The sequence below is a fragment of the Sinocyclocheilus rhinocerous genome, unplaced genomic scaffold (genome assembly GCF_001515625.1).
Source record: "Sinocyclocheilus rhinocerous isolate Xijiao unplaced genomic scaffold, SAMN03320098_v1.1 scaffold222, whole genome shotgun sequence".
In the NCBI taxonomy this organism is placed as follows: domain Eukaryota; kingdom Metazoa; phylum Chordata; class Actinopteri; order Cypriniformes; family Cyprinidae; genus Sinocyclocheilus; species Sinocyclocheilus rhinocerous.
Genome location: NW_015625652.1, coordinates 854,181 through 862,548, shown reverse-complemented (window position 1 = coordinate 862,548; position 8,368 = coordinate 854,181). Strand labels below are relative to the sequence as shown.

The following is an 8,368-nucleotide window of genomic DNA, read 5'->3' as shown; positions in this document are numbered from 1 at the left end:
TATTTAAGATTATAAATATATAAATAATATATTTTCTTATTTTTTATTTTTATTAATATTAATATTATTGAGATCTTAAATTATATGGTTTATTTTGTTATTTTTCAAATGATTAATATTATTGAACGCTCAAGCCACATGGCTGATTTTATTATTTTTATTATACAAATTATTAATACTATTGAGAGCTCAAATCAAATGGCATATTTTATTATTTAGATTTTTTTAAATTATTAATATTATTGAGAGCTCAAATCATGTTTTTTGTTTCTGTTATTAAAATTATCAATATTATTGAGAACTCAAATCATATGGCTTGTTGTGTTTTATTATTAAAATTATTGAGAGCTCAAATCATATGGCTTATTTTATTATACTATTATTAATATTGTTGAGAGCTCAAATTATGTTTTTTGTTTTTTATTATTAAAATTATCAGTATTATTGAGTGCTCAATTCATATGGCTTATTTTATTGTTTTTTATGATTAAAATTATTAATGTTATCGAGAGCTCAACTCATATGGCTTATTTCATTATTGTTGTTGATGATGTTTTTTTATTGAAATCATATAATTTTAGCTCAGATCATATGGCTTATTGAAGAAAGTGATCAGGAATGAGAAAAAAGGCTGAACATCCCAGACTTACATTCAAAAATGGAGATCAGAGGGGACATATCATCAGTTCACATAACACATGATCAACTTCCTAACCACACCCTAGCAACCAGCCAGAACAACCTAGCAACCGTATAGCAATGTGCACCAGACATATCTTCGCATCAGAATATCGCAGACACATTGAGGTGGGCTCTTTTGACTTGGCCCAATGAACCGTGGACCCTGGGAATACCATAGAAAGGCATATGATAACACTAAAATTATTTCACCCCTTATTATTATAATTATTTGATTTTTATTATGTAGCTGATCATTCCTGTTATTATTGCTGTGGTGATGCTGATAGACTATATATTATACATATTTTTTTCAGGTATTTATATGGTTTAGAGTAGAGCACACAGGTCGAGCAGCATCATAACCTGTTGTTGAGGAGCTCGGCTGTGCGCTTCAGACGGGCTGAGGTCGCGTGTGCTGCAGTCAGAGGCTCTGGTGAGTCTGAAAGTGCGCAGTGAGGCATCTCCTGCTCCGTGATCGCCGTTTATTCCCCTATTCCCACGGAGGGAATTGAGCGCTGGCACAGTCCCCCCTACTGTACAAACACGGAACTTCTACTCACTCACCACATCTATTATTACCAAACGAGAAGTTTCCATACTGTCGGTGTTTAATGGCGCATGTAGCTTACTTTAGACTTTACAAGCAGCATATGGTAAGACAGTTTAACAGAAAGAGAGAGCGAGAGAGTCGAAAAGAGAGCCAGCAGTGGAGTCATTGTTCATTATTTTATGTTGCATATACTGCAAGTGTTATTTTAGTAAGATTATACTGGCATCTTTGTTATCATTTATAGATTTTTTTAAATTTCAATGTATTTTTTAATTTAATTTAAATATTTACATTTATTTAATGGTGATTTTGCATGTAAGAACGTGCAAATCAAGTACTTTGCAATTGAAAGAGGGAAAGAGAAATGGGAGTTAGCCTTTTATTCACATTGTTAAAGAGAGACATCGTCACTGAACCGGACAAAACACGAGCTCTCAACCTTTTCTTTCTTTCCATGTGCTGCTGAACGCTGCACTGGCTCTACATCACAAGTGGTTTGCTCTTAATATCAAGTGACAGGTTCTGTAATAATATTTAAAGTGGAATATGTGTCATATTCCATAAAAATGCTCCAAACGCATCAATATATCCGAATACAAGAGTCGGCATTGAAATATAGGCAACGTGTTGTATGGTAAATCGATTTAAGTGGCAAACACGAATAAAAAAAGAGACAAAAGTTGTGAACAAAAAAAAAAAACCCTATAAAAACTTTGTTCCAGGTTTATGTTGCAACCAGTTTTGCGAGTAGGTTTTGATGTTGTGCCGGGGAAGGATAGGAGACACGAAACGGGAAGGTATATTCCCATTCCACAAGGGAGATCCGAGCAGCAACTATTGTGCACAATGTATAGCCAATGTAAAAAAACAGACACCACATGCTTAGCTGCATCCAGCGAAGCTAAAATTGTCAGATATGTTTGTTCTGAGATCATGTTCTTATGCCAAAACTGTTCTTATGGTCAACACCGCAGTTTGGTAGGTACCTTGGAGAGCGAAAGCTGTCTGACGAGAACGACAAGCACAGATAAATGCATATATGAGTTCAGAAATCCTCTACAAACTGAATTGGCCTATACAGATTTGTCGTGTCATTCTCTGATGTAACACTTATAAAGAGTAGCCTACACAAAAGATCCAACAGAGTCGATGAGAATGACCCTAGTCTCCATCAATGCGTGCGTAAAAAGAGATATCACTCAATTATTGTAGACAAGGCATAATTGATATGAGGCTGTGATTAAATTACTGAATATATTATTATGTGTAAGCAAAAGCATTTCATTTAATTACCATGTCAAGTGGGGCTGAAATGGGGCAAACGTAGGGTCTCTAATCACATTCTAGATAGATGATAATGAGGGTTTACCTCGAAAAAGTTGGCATGTCCCATCTGTTTGTCTGCACATAAAAAGCCTTCGACTATTCCTCCAACTTGTTCAGAAAAAGTTCGGTGTATTTATTCTTTCAACAGGCAATATCTGCCTGAACAATGACACAAAAGAAGGTCTGTTTGCTCCAGTGGAAGAGAGGTGTTCATAGGACCGAAAAAAAGCAACAAGCATCCATAAATTCACAGCGGATCCTGTTAATGTGTGTTTCTGTTCTGTCACTTCTGATAATGTTACTCTGTTTCCCAAATGTTTATTATTTAATCCAGCCCGCAAGTCGTAACGGTTGTCCCGTTTTCCGGATAAAAAGTCCTGAAGTGGTGTGTGAAGGCTCCAGGGAGGTGTGCAGTGAGCGTAGCCCAGGTTCGGGTCGGGTGGTCTCTCATTTTTTATTTTTTATTTATTTATTTAATAATGTTTTAATGAGTGAGTATGTGAGGCATCTTTTAAAGAAGACGGGTTCTAACTCACTTAAGAATTACAAAAATGCACTTCTATGAATATTTATGAAATTATAGTGAGGAAACGTGATACACAGCAACATGCGACATCAATTTCAATGTAAATTGTGTTCGCAAGAAATATTTTGGCGCCAAACCACCGGAGGTGCGCTTGGAAAACGCGGTTTCTCCAGCGTTTGGCTCGTGGGCGGCCACCTGCTCACCGCGCGCGCTCGAGCTGGAGACTCTGGGTTCTCCAGCTCGAGGGCGGGGAGAGGGAGGCTTCTGATGCTAAAGCTGCTCCTCATGGAACCGATCGGAAGCTGACAGAAGCGGGGAGAGCAATATTACGCAAAAACATGTCGTCATGGCACCAGGCGCCCCTTTCCTGTTGCGCAAAGGATGCAAATGATCAGCTGGCATTCAGGGCAACCTGTGCCATGTAAACATGGGAAAGTGTGAACTCTTTGCAAAATAATCTGTATAATACCAACATTTTGCAATATAGAAATGATGAATTATGTGCATTTCTAAACCACGTGCTCTGCAGTACCTTGCAAGTTTATTTTTCAAAGAAACAAGGCATTTATATGCAACACTGTTGTCTTTTTGGCCAGTCATCAACATTAGAGTGTCATGTCTTTATATTCCAATAACTCTTATTTATTTGAGTTTTGCCCTGGGCTAAAGCATCGTGGGAAAGCCCTCTGATGTGAGATGTGAAAAGAACAGCTTGCAGAAACAAGGTGTCCTATTCTTTTATCATGTGGTAGCTACAATAAAATACTGAGAGTTGTCTCAGTTTAGAGCATTCTTCTTTTTGTGTTTCACAGAAGAAAGGTCACAAAGGTTTGGAATAACTTGAGGGTGATTAAATATTGATATAATTTTCATTTTTGGATGGATAATAATATACAAATCCCAAATCCCTTTGGGATCACCCCCAAATATCCCTTTGGGATTCATTGATCTGCTTTACCTTTCAGATATAGATATATACCAGTGCTATCTTCTCTTCCACCTTGTGTTCAAATGTCAGGTACAAATGTGTCGCCTTTATGTTCAAATAACTCTTGTTATTTATTTCAGTTTCGCCCTTGGCTTGGACATCACAGCTGGGAAAACCCTCTGATGTGATACTGAAGGAGAAAAATGTGTTTCCGTGAGCAGGAGCATGAGTAAAGGGTTCTAGATCTTTTCATGAAATAGAGTGATACACTGAAATGCATACATTTGTAATGTCAACTTCAATCCCCTGGCCCAACCCACACAAATCTATATACACTTTCAGCTCACAGCATCTGCATTATCAACCTATATAAGGTGATTTATTCACCATATTGCCATAGATTTGTCTTTGTTAAAATATTTAACAAAGCAGATTAATCCAAACACAGCATCTTATGTCAGGGTCTTACTCTTTCATGTGCATATTCTGATTTGTAGACAGAAAGAAAAATAATGTCCACGTGAATGAGCGATACCTATAGCTTAAAGTAAAAGGTGCTGCTGATGTCGTGCATCCGCAATAAACCTCTATCCTCGCATCATGTCAACACTTTCAGATAGTTATTGTGTGGCTCCTTATTTAGTCTGAGCTAAAAATGGAAGTGTACTGTGAAAAACATACACTTTGGCAAGGTTTCGCCTTAGATGTGCCTGTAAATGGATCTAATGTTGGATGACAAGTATCTATCTATCTATCTATCTATCTATCTAGAATTTAATTCAATACTTTTTTATACTTTTCTCAAAACCTTTGAATTAAAAAAAAAACTATTGCTATATGGTTATTGTCATGGTTCTACTGTGTGGGGAACGTAGGAGCGCGGAGACGAAGGAGTTTCAACTTGACAATCTTTAATGAATCCAAATAACTGGGAGCACACACGTAGAACATAGGAGAGACGTTTAACACTGGACGCTAGACACAGGAAAACACTGGGCTTAAGTAACTGGGTCTAAATGAGGATAATCAGGGGAACACAGGTGAATCAAATGAACACAATCAGGCATGGGAGAAACTGGGTCACGGGGAGCACATGGGGAGCAAAACACAACACAACAGGAACACAGGTCTGACATTACCTCGCCCTCCCGGAAGGGAGTGCCACGTGCCTTATAACTTCCAATTTATGAGGGAGGGGGGGTAGGCGCTCTGGAGGCCTCTAGGGACAGGCTTACACGGGACGGAAGGCCTCCAGGGCGGTACCCGTTCCGGGACCCATGGCGGATCAGGCAGTTCAGGGAGCCATGGCGGAGCCCTCTGTGGGCCAGACGTAGGAGCAGCGGCACTCCCTGGGCTTGACTCGGGAACTGTGGCCCTCCCTGGGCCAGACGTGGGAACAGCAGCCCTCTCTGGCCGGTACGTGGGAACAGAGTCTCTCCCTCTGGGCAGGACGTGGGAACCACAACCCTCTCTGGGCTGGACGTAGGAGCAGGAGCCCTCTCTGGGCTGGACTGTGGAACAGGAGCCCTTCCTGGGCTAGGCGTAGGAGCAGGAGCCCTCTTTGGGCTTAACTTGGGAACAGAGTCTTTCTCTGGGCTGGTCGTGGGAATAGGAGCCCTCTCAGGGCTGGACATAGGAACAGGAGCCCTCTCTTGGCTGAATGTGGGAACAGGAGCCCTCTCTGGGCTGGACATGCGAACAAGAGCCCTCTCTGGGCTGCAATGGGGAACAGGAGCCCTTCCTCGACTTTGGTCAGGGGCTCGAGCCATCAGTCTTTTCCTCCTCATACTTCTCTTTTGGTTGGAGGTTAAAGAGAATGCTGAAGTCATAATAGGGCTTGGGAGTGCATCGGCCGGCGGCCTTGACATTGGAGCAGCCGGTGGGCTTGACGCAGAGCTGGTTCTGGATCGGGGCCGGAAACTCTCCAGACACCGGAGGATACCTTCCCACCAGCTCAGTCCAGTGGTGTCTGGGAGGTCCACGGGGCGATGGTAATTGGCCCTGATCCAGAACAAAGAATTAAGTCACGGCATCACGGCAAGCCCGCAGAATTCCCGGGCTAACTCTACAAATGGAAGATCCTTACGGGCTAGGGCAGCGAATCTCGTGGCGGCTTCCATGACCACAGGGAAACGGAAACAAAAACTTTCAGAAACGGAAACAAAAACGGGGAGAAGGGGCGCCGCTTACTGTTTGGTCCAGTGTTCTGGCACGGTTCTACTGCGTGGGGAACGAAGGAGCGCAGAGACGAAGGAGTTTCAACTTGGCAATCTTTAATGAATCCAAATAACTTGGGAGCACACACGTAGAACATAGGAGAGATGTTTAACACTGGACGCTAGACACAGGAAAACACTGGGCTTAAGTAACTGGAACTAAATGAGGATAATCAGGGGACACAGGTGAATCAAGTGCACACAAGCAGACACGGGAGAAACTGGGTCACGGGGAGCACATGGGGAGCAAAACACAACACAACAGGAACACAGGTCTGACAGTTATATGCATTTCTTTGAATATCAGTTTGTTCTAATTATACTTTTTAAAATTCAAACTGAAATTCTGCATGTTATATGAATTATACAAGACGTAATTCTTCATCCTCAATTCAAATGAAATTCAACTTTCTCAATTCAATTCTGAATGATGCACAATCCTGTTGGTGGGATACCAGCTTCCAAAAACCACAACATGTGTTGCTTCAGCAGAGATTAATACCGTTTTAGCTGTTATTTTCAACAGTATGCTTTGAAAGGATAGCCCAGACCTTTTGCCAGTGAGTTGGTGGTTGATAGTTTTTGGGAGGTCATTCTCACATTAAAAAGTAAATTTCAGTGAATCACAGCTCACAGGCAACAAGAGACTGCAGCACTGGAGGCCAGAAAAGCTGTCTTGAGTCTTATTCCTGCCACAAAGGCATAGCATGTGAAAATGTCTGCAGATTGAATACAAGTCGGGCAGCAGGCAGTGTTTCGGTTGTGCTCAAGGGGGCAAATGACAGATGCAGACCGACCAGAAACAAGTGAGCTGCAATAATCTAGTAGAGAAATAACTAAGGCCTGCATGAGTCAGGAATGTAGAAAGGGCATCAGTTGTGAATTATGTCTTATCTGTGTTATTACCATCTAACTTGTCATTTTCACAACCTGTTAGAAATCCTATTATAGACATTTAAGGCACATCTGTTGGCATAAAAATCCCTCAGCCATACCCTGAGGTTTTTCAATCATTTGGATTCAGATTAGGGTGCATAAAAACTCTAGTGAGACGTGGGGATAAACAAATACAAAATACAACTGCAACACAAAATGTTGTCGGTTATCTGTTGCCATCAGTATAATGTTCATACCACGACCTTCATGTACAACATGGCTCGGTATTTATCTAAAAAGTGTTTCAATCATGCCTTATTTATGAAGCAAGTGGCTTTGTTGGTTTGCTGACATGTTTGTTTGTTTATCTTATACTCAAGGTGTTTGTTTTTTTCACTGGTGTGGCTGTTGCAAAGATGGTGAGGCTTTAAGACAGCAGTCCCTGTTCTATCTAAGCGTCTCGTCTTGCTGGAATACGGGGGAGGTTTGGATGTGTGAACGCACAGCACTGTGGGCTGCGTTTCTGCTGAGAAAGGAAGAAGGAGAGGGGGATGAAAATATGTGTCAGTTTTAGAGTCTCAGATGAGTAATGCAACCATCTGCCTCTGCCTGTGAGTGTTTGCATGCACATCTCGTATATGGACCGTCAGATGCACAAACACACATATAAACACCTTGTTATTTTAAATTATTAGAAAATATGGGATTAGTTTCCACTGCTATGCTGATGATACTCAACTATATATCTCAACAAGACCAGATGAAACTTCTAAATTATCTAAGCTAACAGAGTGTGTTAAAAATGTAAAAGATTGGATGACCTACTGAATTCGGATAAGACAGAGATATTACTTATTGGCAGTGTTGGGAAGTAACTAGTTACATGTTACGTATTTTTACGTAATTACGTAATTTCATTACAAAATAAAAGTAATTGTAATCAGTTACAGTTACTAAGAAAAAATGTGTAATTAAATTACAGTTACTTATGAAAATGTTAAGGATTACAAAGGGGGTTACATCTGCTTTTTTTCACACACACAGATTTAATTGATTTCTTTCATAAATTGCAGTGACTGCTCTAAAATATGAAACACCAATGTTTCAGAAGTTTATAACAAGCTTATGTATATGCTTTATTTTTTTAAGATTAACAGTTTTTTCTAAGGCATTGTTAGATTCCAGTGTTTCCTGTCATAGCTATGCAAAGATTTGATTCCAAAAACAGTATCATAGCTGATAAAATATTTCTTCCTATGATTTTA

General features: G+C 40.3%; 1 protein-coding gene across 1 annotated transcript in view; it reads right to left on the bottom strand.

Moving 5' to 3' along the window:
* LOC107705261 (brain-specific angiogenesis inhibitor 1) overlaps window positions 1-3,000 on the bottom strand; it is a 104,258-nt gene extending 101,258 nt beyond the window's left edge. Inside the window, exon 1 of the mRNA XM_016508476.1 lies at window positions 2,601-3,000. The gene's annotated coding sequence lies outside the window, so the exon portion shown is untranslated. The remainder of the gene's footprint in view (window positions 1-2,600) is intronic.
* Between the last annotated feature and the right edge of the window lie 5,368 nt (window positions 3,001-8,368).